This window comes from Cupressus sempervirens, chromosome 6 (assembly GCF_028749045.1).
Source record: "Cupressus sempervirens isolate cs-2001-9-10 chromosome 6, ASM2874904v1, whole genome shotgun sequence".
NCBI lineage: Eukaryota > Viridiplantae > Streptophyta > Pinopsida > Cupressales > Cupressaceae > Cupressus > Cupressus sempervirens.
In genome coordinates, this window is record NC_143123.1 from 101,887,199 (window position 1) to 101,907,401 (window position 20,203).

The window sequence follows — 20,203 nt, forward strand, 5'->3', positions numbered from 1 at the left end:
CTACCTCTAATTGTGGTCCTAAATCTAACTCTACCATAATTGGACTTTAACTCTACCCCTAAAAATTATTTTAACCCTAAAGCTAACTCTAACCTAACCCTTTCTATACACCTATCTCCAACCCTGACCCTAACTCTAATTCCAACCCTAACACTAACACTGACCCTAATCCTTAACCCAATCATACCCCTAACTCTAATTCTAACTATAAATCTAACTCTACCATAATTAGACTCTAATCCCAACAGTATCCCTTTGTTTAATCTTCACTAAAACCCTAACTCTAACCTTAACCCTGACTCAAAACTCTAACTCTAACCTTAACCCTAACTCAAAACTCTAACTTTAACCTTAACGCTTACTTTAATCTTGACAAAAATCCTAACCCTAACTCTAACCTTAACCCTAATTCAAAACTCTAATTCTAAACCTAACCCTAACTCTAACCCTAACAATAGTCATAATCCTAAAATAACCCTAACCACAACTCTAACTCTATTTGTAACTCTAATCCTGGCCCTAACTCTGGCTCTAATTGTAACCCTAACCCTAATTCTAATTAAAATCCTAACCCTAACCCTAATTTAAATATTAATGCTAACCCTAACCTTTACTTTAGTCTTCATTAAAACCTTAACCCTAACTCTAACCTTAACCCTGATTCAAAACTCTAATTCTAAACCTAACCCTAACTCTAACCCTAAAAATAGTCATAATCCTAAAATAGCCCTTGCCCTAGCCCTAACCATAACTCTAACTCTAATTGTAACTCTAATCCTGACCCTAACTCTAGCTCTAATTGTAAACCTAACCCTAATTTAAATCTTAATGCTAACCCTAACCCTGTTTCTAACCCTAACCATAACCATAACTCTACTCTTAAATATAACAATTTACCTAATAATATCCTTAAAATAAGATTGAATCAAAGTGATGCAAATAAACAATATATATAGAATTTTTTTTTAAAATGTTGAAGAATGATTTTATACTAAGTTTATATGACTACAATTTTATAGTAAGTTTATACAACTAAATTTAAAAAGAAAAAAATAAATCAATACTAACCAGATCAAAAAAAGAAAAATTAAAAAATAATTTATCTGTTGCGCCGTGATTGCTACTAGCTTATATATATATATATATATATATATATATATATATATATATATATATATATATATATATATATATATATATATATATATATATATATATATATATATATATATATAAAAGCTAGTTAACTATATTAACTATAACTAAATGGTAAGTACATGTCACTACGTAGTACTTGTTATATGTTTGTTATAATGAATAAATATTAGTGAACTGAATGAGAACCCATTTGTTTAATCTACCCTCCCAAAATTTTATATCATTACCGATAAAAGTTTTTTTTAAATATGCAAGTCAAATTGAAATATTGTAGTAACTACAATGTCCATTCACTTTGTTTCAAAACATAAATTAAATGGTTTAAATGAAGAACAGCCATAAATTGGATTTCATGGTTTTAAAATTGAACAGTGCCATTGTCAAAGAAATTGATTTTACATTGAAAAAAATTAAATTTAAAAAACACATATTTGGTCACCGCCAAATAGAGAGGCTATTAAATGATTTAATGAAGAATTGCTGACTGTAATACAATTTAAAACTTAAATAGTGGCGGTTGTCTTTATCTCACAGCTTAGTGTGTAGCTTGCATGTTTAAGCCGTGTGGTTACACTAGGGTGTGTTTTCCTTTGGTTAAAAGTATTTTGTCAAAACTTTTATAATTTTATAGATTAATTTTTCTCATTTTAGTTGTTTCCAATTTACGGTAGGTTTATCTTTTGTTCAAAGTATTTTATGATCTTGAATCTAATAGAATTATTTTCGGATGAATTTTAATAGATTTGGTTTAAAATATTTTGGGGCAATTCGGGAAATTTTTGGTGTTATAATTTTTTATTGGAAAATTGTGGTGTTAATTATTTTCTGACCAATTTATCTTCTTCCAACTTTAACTCATTCTTTTTCCTATTTATTTAATTTAATTAACTCTTGTTTTTTTCTTATTTATTTATTTATTTATTTATTTATTTCATTTTTTACTCTTGTATTTAATTTATAAATTAATTTATCTATAGTTTTAACTCTCTCTTTTTTTATTTATTTAAAAAATTAATTAGTTGTTATCTCCATTTTTGTTTCTTTTTATTTAATTTTAATTTTTAAAATTGATTGAAGTTTTAGTTTTTTATTTTAAATATTAATTTTTAGTTTAGCGAATAGAATATTTTTTACTATATTTACACCGAGAGGCGTTCTATACAATTGAAATGGAGGCCGAAATAATAGGGCCTGAAAAAGTAGGACCCAAAAAAATAGGGCCCAACACAAATTGATATTAGAAATATTTGATATTCCATAACAGAAATTGTCATTACAATTGAAATAGAATGCCAACTGCATGGTTTGGAATAAAATATTAATCTCATTGCATTCCTTAGAAGGTGAAGAATCATCGGTTATAATTGCAGTCGAATTGAAAAATATGAAATGTAAGGGAGTGGGGAGTCTTCCGTTACGATTGTGCCAATATATCTTTCATTGTGGAACTCATTCTGAAGGTGAAGCAATAGGAGATTCGATACATTTGTTATAATGTGCAATGAGGTTGATGATTTCTGTTCACTGTTTGATAGGGAGAGACACAAATGACAAAGAGAGGTTTTTCAAGAATGTGCAAGGTTGATAAAGTTAACACATACAATTGCAGTGGTCGAATCATATATTCTACCAAAATTATTTTATACTTTATTATAATTTTTAGTGGGTTCTGCTATGGATTTCTTTATTGTAATTTAATCTTTGGCTAATACAGAGCTAATTCGTGACTATAGTGAAATATTGACGATTTGTGCAGATGGAATATGAAGACAATTTTTTTGGTTTTGGAGATGGGTATGACAAATTTGAGGAGAAGGATTTCTTTTATAGATCTTCCAGTCTCTAAGCGCACTAAAATCTTTGCAAAATTCAAAAGATCCATGAGAAATTGAAACATTGAATTTTTGGAGCCTTTTGATTTCAATTTCTATTTGACTTTGATTTGGGTCATTGTATTTGGACAAAATTTCAGAGTTGCTCGGTCTTCTCAGATTTTATTTATTTTATTTCTCTGTAAATGTTGTTAATAAGAATGAGTCTTGTTCATTTGAGTGTTGATAGGATCAATCTCTCTGTTTTGAAAATATAGTATTTGTAATGTTTTTATAAAAAAAACCTAAATGAATATTAGATTTTTCTATGATAGATTGTTTTGTGAGGTTCCAGCTTGGAGCTAATAAGATGATCACTTCTGAAAACACTTCGTAGTATACCCGTGTGTCTTCTTTAAGTTCTTTACTAATATTTATCGCCTCCCTGCAATGGATTGTTTTTCAGTGTATTTTAGCCGGTGTGATTCATGAGTACAGAATCAGTTTAAACTATTGATGCAAGAATGCAAATCAACGGCAAACCCATTTTGGATTCTGTCATACTCTTCTATCAATGTGAAAAAAAATTATTTCCCACTTACATTAATATTAATTGGTATGGATTTACTTTCATTATATAATGTATGATATGAACAAAATAATTTATATTAGAGAAGATACAAATAGTTGGAAGTCAGGAATAAATTGTTGTTACATAGTTTTAAAATCTATATTATGCAGAACAACAAATCTTTTACATAGTTTTAAAATTTACATTATGCAAAACAGATCTATGTTGTGTAGATTTTCTATTTTTAATTTAATCACGTTTGAAATAGAGCAATTAAGTTTTACAATGGGGTGGGTAGATTTGGTAATTTAGTAATTCAATATAAAAGTCATCATTTAATCAATGAAATACACTTCAACACAGTTTATTTTTGCCTTGCATCCTGAGCATTTGATATTTTAGTCATTCATTTTAATATTTTCAACTTTGATATTTTATATCTTGATATTGCTTACTTTGGAAGATGCAATGCCAAGATGAGACAAAGTTCGTTCAAAACCATTAGATAAATGAAAAAAATTAATGCATTTAGTGCACAAAATAAAGAATGCATATGCAATCAATTTTTTTATCAATCTTTATGATAGCTTTTTTTTTTAAATAGAAAATAAAAAATAGAAAATAGAAATTATTCTTTTATGTATGTAGAAACAAATTAGAAAGATTTTATGTATGTAAAAAATTAAAAGAATTCTATATACATCTAGATTTTTTGAAAAGAATTCTATTTACATCTAGATATTTTGATTGAAATAACCATAATGTAAAAAAAAATATAAAATAGAAACGTTAATATATGTATGTAGAAAAAATTAGAAAGATTGCATGCATCTAAAAAAAAACTATTTACATCTAGATTTTTTTAGAATGGAAAAAAATGGATAATAGAAATATCAGTTGCATGTTTGTAGAAATAAATTAGAAAAACATGTATCTAGAAATTAAAAAGAGTCTATATGTGTCTAATTTTTAGATTTTACTTTATTCTAAACTAATTGTTGATGGATATATATTTTAAAAATATTTATGTAGTTTAAAGTTTAGATTTTAATGAATTTGTATGCAAATAGGAAAAAGAATAAATATTTTATATATATGTAGATTAATTTCTATTTTTAAAATTTACAAGTAAATGAGTACTTTATTCATTTAAAGTAAACAAGTTTTTAAGTAATACATTTTTATTTTAGAAATGTATTAATCATAATGTTCATTTATTATTACTTATTTAATATACTTAATCTCAAATCTAAGACAATAGAAATGATATTTTATTAACTTTGAAATAGGGAAGTGTTATGCAAGTTCATTTACAAAAATACCAAAAATATATTTGGTCTATGATCAAATTGGAGTTAATATTAGAAATATAAATATGATCATTATCAATTAAGCTAAATTCAGTTCAAAATAATAATATTATTTAAATTTAAATAAAATAAGCCATGTTTACTTTGAAACATCAAACAACTAATTAACTAATAGAATAATTAAAATAAATGAATCTATTATGACATAGAAAAATATTTTTGAAGTATAATTTCTTTGTTTTTCAATCAATATGATTTTTTTTTCTACTTGAAAAGATAAATCATCCTAATTGTCATCCTTAGTTAACCCTAACAGCAACCCCTACCTTAGCCCTAGCCCCAACAATGATGTACAATCTAACTATAATCCAACATTAAACTATAATTATAGCATTAAAACATATCCCTATTGATATTCTAAACTCTAATCATAACGAAAATCTCAGCCCAAACCATAATCTAAACCAAAAACCTACACACTAATATTGGTTATAGTCCTAACCCTAAAATCTAACCCTTAACCATAATGTAAAAACAAACTCCAAAATATTGATCAAAATCCTAAACCTAACTATAGGGATAACCATGATATTAAACTCTAAATCCAGTCCCAAGGTCCTAACCATGGTGTAAACCTATAACCGAACTCTTAAAAAATTTACTAATCCCTGATCCTAATCACATTCCCACCTTTAAACTTGAACCATAAACCATAGTTGTAAACATAATCATAAACTTAAACAAAACCCTAACCCTAAAGGTACAATCATAAAATTAATCATAGCTTAGACCCTAATCCTAGCACAAACCACAATCATGACCAAATATAAATCTTCACCTTACCCCTAATCATAATTTCAATGTTAACCCTAACATTAGTTTCAATCCTACCATGATATGAACCCTAATATAGACTTCACCTTGATCCTCACCCTAATCTTAAGTCTAATTAAACCCTGACTAAAACCTAATCTAAATGATACATCTAACTATAATCCTAACTGTAACTATCATACAACCCAATGCTAACCCTCATGTATATTTAATTCCTAATCTTAACTCTAAATATTCTATAAACTCTAGAATTGACCTTGATTCTAACCATAACCCTAAAATCTAAATTGTAACCATAGCATGAAAGGTGGGGACCCCTGCTACGTGGCACAATTTTGGGTCTTGGAGCCTTGCGAAAGCACTACAGAGTGAGGAAATATCAGAAAGGTGACATGTGGTAGCATGATGCAATTCTGGGCTTTAGAGCATTGAAGAAACAATGCAGCGTAAGGAGGCGCTAGAATGGAGACTCGTGGAAAGAAGAGGAAAGACTTTCATGTCACTGGTAGAAAATTGCAAAAAGGGATAACATGATGTGTTAACCTCCCACAAAAAATGCAAGGTTGACCATAGGGGGGAATTTGGTTTCTCAAAAAACAAATGATGGTCATCGATGAAGGTCTTCCTCTCGAAATAGACGGCATAGATGCATCGTGAATCCTCACCAATAAAGGATTAAGTCGCAACCATCGATGTAAATTCTCCCCTCAAAAAGGATGACTGAGATGCAACGAGGAAACTCCTCCCAATGAAGGATTAAGTCACATTCATCGATCAAGATTGGCTTTATTTCCAATGGATGACTAAGATGTAGTGAAGAGATTCCTCCCAACGAACGAAGCAAATAGCACAAAAGGTGTGAACCCCCTCCATGTGGCACAATTTTTGGTCTCAGAGACTCATGAAAGCATTGTGGAGTGAGGAAATGTTGGAAAGGCAATGTGTGGTAGCATGATGTAATTCTGGGCTTCAGAGAATTGAAGAAACAATGTAGCATGACGAGGCATCAGAATGGAGATGCATGGCAGCATCTGGTGCAATTCTAGGCTTTAGAGTGTTTCGAAGACACTAGCGTATAAAGAAACATTAGAATGGGAATGCATGGCAACATCTTGCACTTTTGGGAAGATGGGAAGATACCTCACGAAGAAACAAGAGTTGTCGAATCTCACAGCATGAATCAACCTGACCAAGAAAAAATGATCCAGCTTGGTCAATGAAGATACTGAGCCAACACAAAATGTTAGCCGCCAACTTTAGCGATGTTAACCCTCTGCAAAGAACCTATCCCATTTAAGGTCTCTCAGATCAGACATCAGTGATGGGTTGAATAGGGGGAAAAAATAGCCAACAATGCCCTCCTAAATGAAATTCTAAATGTAACACTAATAACCATGGTCCTACTTCTTTCCCTAACCTTATCCATGAGCATGAGAATATACATATTATTATATAGGGCACCTTATATAATAATAAATATAATCTAAAATCCCAACCCTTACTCCCCTCCTAACTATAACTGTGACCATAAGAAAACTCCTAAATATAACCCTTCCTCTAACTCTTACCCTAACCCTAACCCTAACTATAACTGTAACCCTATCCCTACCACTAACTGTAACCCTGAATCTAACTCTACCATAATTGGACTTTAACCCTAACTATAACTGTAACCCTAAACCTAACTCTAACCTTAACCGTAACCATAACCATAACTCGAAACCTAACCCTAATCCTAGCTAGAATTCTAATACTTTGTCTACCCCTAACTCAAACTATAACCCTAACTATAACTCTAACTCTAACCCTAACTCATATTCTAACCCTAAACCTAACCCTATCCTTGACCCTAACCCTAACCCTAACCCTAAGCCTAACCCTTTGTCTACCGTTATCTCTAACCCTAACCCTAACCCTACCCCTAACTCTAACCCTAAATCTAACTCTTGTTGTAAATCTAACTCTACCATTATTAGACTCTAACCCTAACCCTAACTTTAATCCTAACTGAAACCCTAACACTAACCCTAACTCTAACCTTAACCCTGACTCAATCCCCTTACCCTAACCTTAACATTGATATAACTCTCTCTATATATATAACCCTAACTCTAAATATAAACCTAACCCTAACTCTAACCCTAACCCTAAATCTAACTCTAACCCTAACTATAAGTGTAACCCTACCCCTAACCATAACTCTAACTGTAAATCTAACTCTACCATAATTGGATTTTAATTTTAACCCTAACCCTAACTCTAACCTTAACACTGACTCAAAACTCTAACCCTAACCCTAACTCTAACATTAACCCAACTATAAAATTAACTCTATTGGTAACTCAAACCCTAAACCTAACCCTAATTCTAACCCTAACTCTAACTCTAGCTCTAGCTCTAACCCTAACTCTAACCATAACTCAAACTCAAACCCTAAACCTAACCCTAATCCTAACCCAAATTATAATGCTCTGTCTACCCCTAACTCAAACTATAACCCTAACCCTAACTCATACTCTAACCCTAAACCTGACCCTAGCCCTAACCCTAACCCAAAACCTTACCCTAACCCTATCTATAACCCTAACCCTAACCCTAACTCTAATCCTAATCTTAACCCTAATTCTAATCCTAACACTAACCTTAACCCTACCCCTAACTCTAACTATAAATCTAACTCTACCATAATTAGAATCTAACCCTAACCCTAACCTTAACCCTAGCTCAAACCCTTACCCTAACTTTGTCCCTAACCATATATCTACATATGACTATAACATTTTACATTACAATATCCCAAAAATAAAATATATATTTTTATCTAAATTAAACTCCTTATATTAAATTTAAAATAATATTTGACTCAAACCTTAACCCTAACCCTAACCTTATCCCCACTATAACCCTAATTATAACCATAATGATAACTCGAACCCTAACCTTAACCATGAGCATTACTCTAACCCTAACCTTAACCATAAACATAAGTCTACGCCTAACTCTAACCCTAAGTCTAACTCTACCATAATTGGACTCTAATCCTATCCCTAACCCTAACTATAAGCATAACTCTAACCCTAGCCTTAACCATGAGCATAACTCTAACTCTAGATCTGACTCTACCATAATTGGACACTAACCCTAACCCTAACCTTAATTTTGATCCTAACTCAAACCCTAACCCTAACTCTAACCTTAACCTTGATTCAAACCTTAACCCTAACCCTAACCCTAGCCTTACTATAACCCTAACCCTAATCATAACCATAACCATAACTCTAACCCTAACCTTAACCATGACCATAACTCTAACACTAACCTTAACCATAAACATAACTCTATTTTGAACCTTAACCATAACTCTAACGATAACCATAACCATAATTCTATCCTTGACCTTAACCATAGCTCAAACCCTAACCCTAACTCCAACCCTAACCCTAATGCTAACCCTAACCCTAATTCTATCCCTAAGGTTAACATTAACTGTAATGTTAACTTTGTCCCTAACCATATATCTATGTATGACTATAACATTTTACATTACAATATCCCAAAAAAATATTTTTTTATCTAAATTAAATTCCTTATATTAAATTAAAAGATATATTTGACTCAAACCCTAACCCTAACCCTATCCCCACTATAACCCTAACCATAACCATAATGATAACTCTAACCCTAACCTTAACCATGAGCATTACTCTTAACCCTAACATTAACCATAAGCATAACTCTACCCCTAACTCTAACCCTAATTCTAACTCTACCATAATTGGATTCTAACCCTATCCCTAACCCTAACTATAAGCATAAGTCTAACCCTCGCCTTAACCATGAGCATAACTCTAACTTTGGATTTGACTCTACCATAATTGCACTCTAACCTTAACCCTAACCTTAATTTTGATCCTAACTCAAACCCTAACCCTTTAAACTCTAACCTTAACCTTGACTCAAACCTTAACCCTAACCCTAACCTTAGCCTTACTATAGCCCTAACACTAACCCTAATCATAACCATAACCATAACTCTAACCCTAACCTTAACCATGACCATAACATTAACCCTAACCTTAACCATAAACATAACTCTAATCTAAACCTTAACCATAACTCTAACAATAACCATAACCATAACTCTATCCCTAACCTTAACCATAGCTCAAACCCTAACCCTAACTCCAACCCTAACTTTAATGCTAACCCTAACCCTAATTCTATCCCTAAGGTTAACATTAACTATAATGGTAACTTTGTCCCTAACCATATATCTATGTATGACTATAACATTTTACATTACAATATTCCAAAAATAAAAAATATTTTTTTAATCTATATTAAACTCCTTATATTAAATTTTTAAAAATATTTTGAAGCATAATTTTATAGTAACTTCATACAACTCTAATTAAAAATTAATTAACAATTTTATAGTAACCTTATCAAAATAAAAAATAAAAAGTAAATATTTTTCCTATTGCGCCACGACTACCACTAGCTTATATATACCTCTATATATATTACGCCGAGAGTAATCGTTCTCGAGGTGCCTATTTTTATTTTCATAAATCTCAACTTTGATTAAAATAACTTTGGGATTAAATAAAAATATGCGCCTCAAGAACGATTACTCTCGACATAATATATATAGAGGTATCTATAACCTAGTTTTATATTTCTCATATTAATTTTATATATTAAATTTTTTAGATTTTTTAAAATAAATATTTTATTCATATATTTAAGTTAATAAAGTTTATATTACTTAATTTTTTAGTTTTTATAATTTTTTTAGTTTCAATTTATTTTTAAACTAATTTAGTTTTTCATTTTAAATATTGATTTTGAGTTTAGCAAATAGATTAGCAATTAAGATATTTGTATGATTCAAGTTTTAGTTTTTAAATTGTCTTAATTTATTTTTAAATTATTATAGTTTTTCATTTAAAATATTGATTTTTATTTTAGTCAATATTTTAATATTTTGAGTTGCTATTTTTTAATATTTCTCATTTTAATTTTTTCATAATAGCTTTTTTAATTTTTAAATGATTTTTTCAATATATATTTAAGTCACTAAATTTTAAATTAGCTTATTTTTATTTTTAAAATGATTTTATTCATATATTTAAACTAATAGACTTTAAATTAATAAGTAGGAGATTTTTTTTGCAACAAGTTAAATTGCAATATTGTTATCACGGTTTAACTATGTAGTTTTTGAGTCAAACTCATTGACTCATGTTTAATGAGTAGTGATTTACAAGAATCTATCTCTCATGATAATAAATAGAACACTTAGTAGTCATTAGATATAGGCGATGCTCACAGAGGTGAAGCATTGAGACTTCCATTATCTAAATTTTTAGTTTTTATAATTATTTTAGTTTATATTTTTTTCTTCACTTTATACATGTTATTTTTTTCATGTTCGCTTCTTATTAGTTTTTCATAATAGATATTTTATGGGAATAACTTTTAGAGGAGCACATCTTGCTAATGTAAGTGATGATGAAGTAGTAGCACCAAACTTGAATCTGAAACTTGAAGAAGATCAAGATAAGGAAAGATTGTTGCGAGTGTTGTCTACAGAAATTCAAAGCCTACTATAGAAGTTGTTTCTTATGATGGAAAATTGGATACCAATGTTGTGTTAGATTGGATCTTAGATATGGAGAAGTTCTTTGAGTATGAATACTCCTGATAATAGAAAGGTGAATATTGCAGATACTAGGTTGAAAGATCATGCATCACTATGGTGGGAGCATTTGCAAATTGATAGACAAAGGAGAGGAAAGGAGAAGATCAAAACTTGGCTAAAGATGGTGAACAATGTAAAGAACAAAATCATTCTTGCTAATTACCAAGTTAGCTTACTGAGAAAGATGCAAAATTTGAGACAAAAGGACATGATTGTGAAGGAGTATACTGAGGAATTCTATAGGTTGGAAATTAGATGTTGAGCATGTTGCTAAAAAAAATTTTAAGGAGATTGTAAGATTGCACGGATTACCAAGAAGTATTATTTCTGATAGAGACAGTAAGTTTGTTGGTTATTTTTGGAAGACTTTGTGGAAGAAGATGGGTACTAAGTTGAAATTTAGTTCTACATTCCATCCACGGACAAATGGATAGATAGAGGTTTTGAATAGAAGCTTGGATAATTCGCTGAGATGTTTAGTTGGAGATAAGACAAGTAATTGGGAAATAGTGTTGGCACAAGCTAAGTTTGCATATAATAATTCTGTGAGTAGGAATATAGGAAAGACACCTTTTGAAATTATTACTGGAATGAAGCCTAAAAGAGTATCAGATTTGAGAGATATTACTGGTGAAGAAAAGAGAAGTTTGCAAGAGAAGAATTTGCTAATTTTATGGAATCTTTGCATAAGGAAGTGAAGTTGAGGATAGAACAAAGTAATCAAAAGTATAAGGAGAATGTTGATCAATCTAGAAGACATCATGATTTTCAAGTCGATGATGAGTGATGGTTCATTTGAAGAAAGGAAGATTTCCTAATGGAACATACAGTAAGCTAAAGATGAAGAAGTTTGGACCCTATAAAATCTTGAAGAAGTTTGATAGTGATAATGCTTATGAAGTTGAGTTACCTGATGACATGGATATATCTCATATATTCACTGTTGCTAATCTATATAAGTATCATAAGTTACATGACAAAGTTTTTGTAATAGATGATTATCCTAAGAAGCATATTGAAGAAGTTGAATAGATATTGAATTAGAGAGTTGGCAAGAGCACAAGAGGAAGAGATTACTATGAATATTTGGTGAAGTGGAAGAATAGACTACTTGAAGATGTTACATGGATTTCTAAATCTGAGTTGGATGCAACTCAAGTTGTGACACTTGCATGATTCAAGAGAATCATTTCTCCAACCCTGGTTGTCTGATGCAAGAGCATCATGGGTTTCCTTTAATCCTGCACTTTTGTTCATTCTATTAGTTGTTGCTGAGTGATCCTTTGGGTGCCAATCGATTCCTTTAGTTACTAATCTTTTTTGTTTGCCAAGTGATCCTTTGGGTGCTGAGCGATTCCTTTGTTTGTTGAGCTCCTTTGGCTACCGAGTGATTTCTTTGGATGCTGAGTTTGGAGTTACTGCCAAGTGATTCGTTTGGGTGCCAAGTTTGTATGAATGTTGAGTGCCATTTTTAAAATGCTTTCATTTGCTGAGTTATCTATGTCTAGTTCCTATTTGGGCTAACTTTGCTCACATTTAATTTTGGTATAAGTAGTTAATATTTGTTGAGAACTAACTTGTAGATTTTCTATGTTCTAGAAGCTTCTATAAGACATTTTGACAAGTATTTAAGAAAGGCTAGGATTGAGTTTTTAAAAAAGGGGGGGACAAGAAGAAAAAGAAGAGGATTACGAAGAGGTTTGGAAGTGTGAATTTGAAGTTGTATTATTTACATTTGGCTGTAACCCAGAAAGCCTTATAGCTGGGCATGTATGTTGAATATTTAAAGAATCAATGAGAGTATTTTCCTTTTCTTCCTCCTTTGGCTGCTATTCTTTGTGTTTTCTTATGTAGTGTTAACTCTTGTAGGGTGGTTCAGAGAGCTGGGTGTGCCATTGGCCCTAGTTCCCTCTTCCTTCTTGCATCATTTTTGCAAGGACAAAAGCTTGCAATTGCTAGTATTTTATTTGTTTAAGAATACTTTAGCCATTCTTGTAATTTTAGATGTTTGACATTTAAGATTATTTTTTCTTTGTTAAAGTATTTGGTAATCATTCTAATAATTAGTTTAGATGTTTGTAATTTATGTTTGGATGTTTTCCATTTAAGATAGGTTTTGAGATTTTACTTCATTAAAAATATATTACAATGATTTTTATAATTATAGTATATTTTTCTTTATTGAAAACTATTTTGTGACTATTCTTATAATTTTAAATGTTAGAAAATTGTATAATTTCAAATATTCTCTACGATCTCCTCTAATCTCAAATGTTCTTAATTTTTAATTAATTTTACTTGTCCACTATTTATAAAAAAATCTTATTTAGTTACAAATACTTCAGATGATTATACTATTAATTAGATAATACTATATATATTAAAATGAAAAATATTTAAAACTAAATATAATATTCATATTAATTCATTATACTACTATTTTTATTATATTTAATATTTATATTAATGTTAACTCTATTTCTATCATATTTAATATAATATAGTTGATAATTACTATTAATATTATATTTAGTTTTTAATATTTTTCATATCACACATATATATAATGGTAGTTTATCTATAGTAAAGCCAGCTATAGCACCTATAAAAACCTCCCTCCATATTGAAAACAAAGAATAGAAAATAGAAATTTTTTCTTATTTTATATTTAATCTTACTTCAATCTACGTTGTTTTTTATTTTTCTATGGCTAAACATGTGAAAATGATATTATTATTATTACTACGAGGATGCAAGTATAAGTTGAAGATTTTAGTACATTAAAAATTCTTAAACATCACACTGAGGAAGAAATTAAGTTTGAAAAAATATTTTTAGTTTAATAAGAGTGTGATATTTAAGCCACCCCAAAAATGAATAGAAAGTAAAAGATGAATTAATTTAATCACTTTCATTTTGGTCGCCCTCACTTATCTTAAGCTTATTCTATATTGTTGCAAAAAGTTTAATCTATATTGCAGAGAACTTATTGTTGTAGAAAGCTAGAGCTATGATGATCTTCTCATTGCGTTGTAGTTGGATTTTTAGCTCCTTAAGCAGCAAAATTTGTAATCTCACTTTTGAAGCTTTTAGTTTTGTGGCTTGATGATAATTTGATATACTTTCCTTCATAAAAATACCAAGGTGATTCCTCATGTCTGATTCTTGTCCACTTTATTTATTCTTTACATGATTTTTCCTTTAAACATATTTTTCCATACTATAAGGATTCAAGGATGAAAGATTAACTTATGCCATAATAACTAGAAGATTTAGTTGAGGTGATAGATCAGAAAATGCAATATCATTTGATTACTTTCAAATTGAACCAATCAATATCATTTAAGAACTCCAAGAAATATTGTTTAAAGTCTGAACTGAGGTGGGGGATTTTTTAAATTGAGAAAAGAGGTTCAACTTCAGCTTCTATTTAGAGTATTAGATTATATTTAAATTTAAATCTATTGATTTCTGAAACTTCGTAAAAAGCTATAAGTATTCTTGTGAGTCTTTTTTAGGACCAACATTATTTGAAATCTTCCTTTATGAAAAAAATTATAACTGTTCGTTATTATTTATATGACATGTTAGTTAATCATTTTACTTGAATTTCATATGACATGTTAGTTAATCATTAAATTAACCTTTGATAGTTGATAAAAAAGAAGGTCTTAGAATATAAGGACTGCAAGCTAGCCCTCACTTCCTCTCCCCCAGTAAACGTTAAGTAGGAGAGACATGCAGGGCCAAGGCACCTATAAAAGCGTCTCTACCAAAAAAACAAAAAAAACAGAGAATAGAAAATACTTATTTATTTCATATTCTACCTTTCTTAAATCTCTACCGTTTTTATGTTTTTATTCTGCCATGGCTAAATATGTGAAGACGATCTTGTTATTATTACTAACAGCATTCGTGGTTGCAGTGAGCAGATCTGAAAATATAAGTCGAATTTCAACAGAGGCAGACGATTTCGGAACATTTCTAGAAGGTTGGAATCTGCTGCTTCCATTTGATGAGCTTGTGTCCTGCGTCCTTCTCTTAATCGCTTTCGTTTTCTTTGCCGTCAATTGTCTCCAGACACCGTGCATCGTCATTTACAGCGCTTTGTTTATTTCATTATCTACCTATTTTTACTGCAATATGTGACCTTTAAAGCTGCTGCATGCCGCTTCGTTTAGAAAAATCAGGTTAATTCAAGTTTATTATGTCATTATTTAGGGAAAGCTAGGGTTTGAAAGATTTTAAATATTTTCATGCAAAGTCCAGATCTTGTTCTGTATTGTTACAGAAAGCTAGGGTTTCAGGGGTTCTAACATTGTAATGGAGAGAGTTAGACGCAGCCGTGGGAGTTGTTCTTCAGTTCCTGCTGCTTTTCTTTTCCTCGATCTGTAACGATATTTTTCTGCGATTGTTAGATTTTTAGCTCTGTGAGCATCAAAAATTTGTAATCTCACTCGTAAAGCTTTGTTTGGCTTCTACAAATTCTACAAATTAAACGATATTTGTAGCGTACAATGGTCAATGGTCTCATAACTGCTAATGACATAATTTATTCTTTTATTCCTTGAAATATTCATTTCTTGTGAAGACAAAAATATTTTGATAGATTAAAATATTTGGACAAAATTATGCATGAATGCAATTTTTAGTTGTATTTTGACATAATTTAATTTGTGTATATAAGTATTTTCCATATGATAGTTCAGATAATATCATTTGATTTTCATAAGACTTTTAAATTGAATCAAGCAAAAGAGTTTTTCAGTCTTATGATGATAATGTAGAATGAATTTTCACAAGGGAAGTATAGTAAATATTATGACTAATTTAATTGTGTAACTTCTTATTTTAAGGAATAAATCAATTTGATATTCTTTTAATCTTTATTAATTTATTCAAATTTAATTTGATTTATTATGTGTCTAAAAATGACTGTTATACGTTCTCTTAAATATGTCATTTTAAAATAATTGTTAAAACTTATATTCAAATGTTCTAATAATTGTATCCTAGAGAAATTAATAAAGTTGAATACAAACAAATAACTATTTATAAATTTAAAATTTATTAATATACTTGAATGTTATTTTTTATTTATCTAAAATCAATAACTAAACTTTAATAATGAACAAATAATAAACAATAAATTTACAACATGAACCAATGAGTACTATGATGTTATCCACGCGTGCCACAATACTCAAGGAGGAGGTCATTATTCAGTGCCACAATACTTAAGGAGGAGGTCATTATTCAGTTGTCTGAGCAGTGTAGAAAATCTTAGAATTGGGTTATTTTTCTAGCCTACCTTGACTAGGGATGTCTCATCTTATGTAAAGCATTATGATGAATGTCGTTAAATTAGGTATTGACTTTATTGGACCAATAGATCCACCTTCTAAAGTGAATCATCATATTTTGGTGATTATAGACTATGTAACTAAATGGTCAGAAGTCAAAGCATTGCCAATAGCTCATGAGGACAAAGTTGCAGATTTTCTCTACAAGAATATATTCCAAAGGTTTGGAGCACCCAAAATTATAGTGTCTAATCAAGGGCCTCAATCTATGTCAAACATGATAGAGTTATTCATGACGAAATATCAAATCACTCATAGGAAATCATCTCCCTACCATCCTCAAGTGAATGTTTAGGTAGAAGACAAGATTTGGTAATATTTAGGAAGATGTGCATTTATTAAGAAAGGAAAAGAAAGGAAAGGGGGTTTTATAGTCCACGACACTATGCCATAGTTTTTGGGTTTACGTATGGTGACAAGATATGGGACTACCTTATACTCTTTTTCGAGAGGCACTCCTCAATGGGATTTGAACTTGTGACCTCTCTTTCAAGAGTACAAGTTCTCCACCACTAGGCCAACTCAGGCTGTACAAGATGAGTTAAGCATTCATTATTCATTTTCCATTATTAATTTTAATTTGTATGTCATTGATAAACATAGTGTGAATCTTAGTACAATTCATTGTATTTATCATTAATAAGTATGCTTTGAGCAATTTAATAACAAAATAAAGTGCAATCAATATTTGAAGTGAAATGAAAATGCATTGGGGAAAGGTAAATGTCACATCATTAGGTACTCTCTTATTTTTAGCACCACCAAACTCTGAGAAAATAGATTTGATGATGAGTTGTCAAGATTTATTTCATTCATAAAAGACAACTTAATTGAGGAAATGCTCTAATCTATTAAAAGGAATCATAATGAAAACTAAAGGGTTTTTTTCTTAGTGTTTATGTCAAGTTTCTAAAATTATTTTTTTTGAATACTACTAAAATGGGTAGGAAGAGGAAAGAAAAGTTAGAGATATTGGAGTTGGATAGTGATTATAGAGACTTGGATGGTTGGATTTCATCAGCATGTACAAGGGATTTGATGAAGAGTTAGTGGATGAATTTGTTCAAAATTTTCATGTCAATGTTACTCGGGTTTGTGGAAGAATATTTCATGTTAGCACAAAGATTATAAGCCAACTTTCAATAATTTCAATAGAAGGTGAAATAATTACTAGGGGAACCTCAAATCTATTGATTGTAAAAATTTATAATGCTTAAAAAGATGAGAGGCCTAATAATTTCACTTGTGATTGAATAGTGTGTGATGATACTCGAACCTAGTTTGAAAATATTCTATCATATTCATTATGGGAAATGAAGGTCAAAGCTAGAGTCAAGCTGTCACAATTTTAATTCCATTACTTATCAACAATAATTCATAATATAAGGAAAAAATAAAAGGAAGTAAGGTACTAATCTCTTTTCCAATTCTGAAACACCATTTTATGCAAAGTGAAGAAGGGGAAGAGTCATGGTATAAATTTTTAACTCGGGTAGGGAGCAATAGTGGTCCTAAGGTTTAAAAAAATAAATGGTAATCTATGGATAAGAAGAAGAAAATACCTAGAGCTTAGGAGAAGCAAAAATAAACATTGAAAGAAAATGTACCTACTATTACCAGACTTTCCCCTAGATTTCTTCAAACTGTGCCAAAGCCTAATGAACTAGCTACTCTATCTAAAAAGAAAATTAAAACTTCTATAACAAAAAAAAAAAAAAATTGTGACAACCTATTCTTGAAGAAGAATATAAAGAAAACCTTATCTAGGGCAGAATGAAGCCAATTCAAGAAGAAACCTCATAGGTCCCTCAGGAATCCACAAGAATCCTCATAGACATAAGCCACTCAAGTTCATGTCCATGGTAGTGGTAACGAAGATGATACTTTGCATGAATTATGGTTCTATCCATAGTTCTCCTCTTCATAAAATCTCAAAGGCAATTGAAGTTTCTAATGGTAGTAGTTTCACTCAAAGGAAGTGAAGGTAGAAAAAGAATTTGAGGCACCAACATCTTCTAAGTATTTCATAGAAGAGAAGGGAAGGAGATTTTGGAAGAAGAAGAAATAGTAGAGAGGCCAGTAAGAAGATTTCTTACAAAAGAAGAAATGCAACTAAGAGAAGCTCATCTTCTCTTCTCTCACAAAGAAAAATACATTGAGGAAGAAAAGAATATGAGAAATGAGATGTATGTCTAGATGTTGGATAAAGAGAAAAAATTGCATCAATAGTTAGAGAATTTGGAAGCTAAAAGTAAGTCCAAGAAAGAAAAACTAAACTTGCAACAAGGTGTAATCCTCATCAGACAAGAAAATGTAGAAGTTGAAATTGGGTATGATGAATAGATAGAGATGTTAAGACAAAAACTACAAGATTCTAAGAGTACAAATAGAATAGCATCTTTCTACTTCAGCAACTCCACCCACGTATATGTTTCTTGTTGCTCAGAACTACAAACAACAGGTAAAAGAACTATAGCAATAGCTAGAACAAGTAACCAAAGATAGAATGGAGCTAAACAAAGGGTAAATCAGGTTGTAGAAATTTCTTCATAATTTTAGATGATGTGTAAGAGTTTTCTATAGTTGAACTTGTGTATTGGCCCTAGATTTTTGTTTGGTCAAAAATGATGAATTACATTAAAAGAATTAATTTTAAAAAAATTGAAAGAAGTTGTGATGTAAGTCTGATTTTGCTTCAATTAAAAATATTTTGTGGTCATTGTAATAAGGTTAGATGGTTGAATGTTTTCCTTTTAGGTGGGTTTTATGATTTGTTTTAGATTTTAGATGTTCCCAATTTACATTGGGTTTTATTTTGGTTAGAAATATATTGTTTTAATTCTTATAATTATGAGAGTTTTTCTATATTAAGAAATATTTTGTGGAATTTTAGAATAAACTTTATTGATTGTGAAATTTTAGATGTTCTTTAGTTACTCTTCTAATCTTACATGACCCTAATTTACTATTGTACTTGTTCACTATTTATAATAGAATTTGATTTAGTTAGAAATACTTTATGTAATTATATTATTACATTGAGGAATATAATGAAAAATATTAGAAACTAAATATAGTATTAATATAATGCCTTAGTACTTCCGTTAGTATAAATTTAGTTTTTCTTTAATAAATTTATTATAGTATATAGAATATTTAAATTAATAAAAATATTATATAATATTTTTATAAAATATAATATATATAATATTTTTATAATATTATAATATATTTTTATAAAATATAATATATATAATATTTTTATAATATTATAATATATTTTTATAAATGTAGGAGGTGGGTGGAGTGGATAAAAGACAAACACAAATGCAAGATAAACATTCAAATCAATAAGCAAAACACAAAGACTCATCAAATTGTGCTACAACACTTCATACTCATTAACATAGTTAAAATCTATTACAAATCCTTAGAATGCAGCATTTTATCCA

The 20,203-nt window shown here is 29.8% G+C and overlaps 1 pseudogene; it reads right to left on the reverse strand.

The window, feature by feature from the left end:
- Window positions 1–15,485, reverse strand: part of LOC149551444 (ketol-acid reductoisomerase, chloroplastic-like) — a 38,973-nt pseudogene extending 23,488 nt beyond the window's left edge.
- Window positions 15,486–20,203: the final 4,718 nt, after the last annotated feature.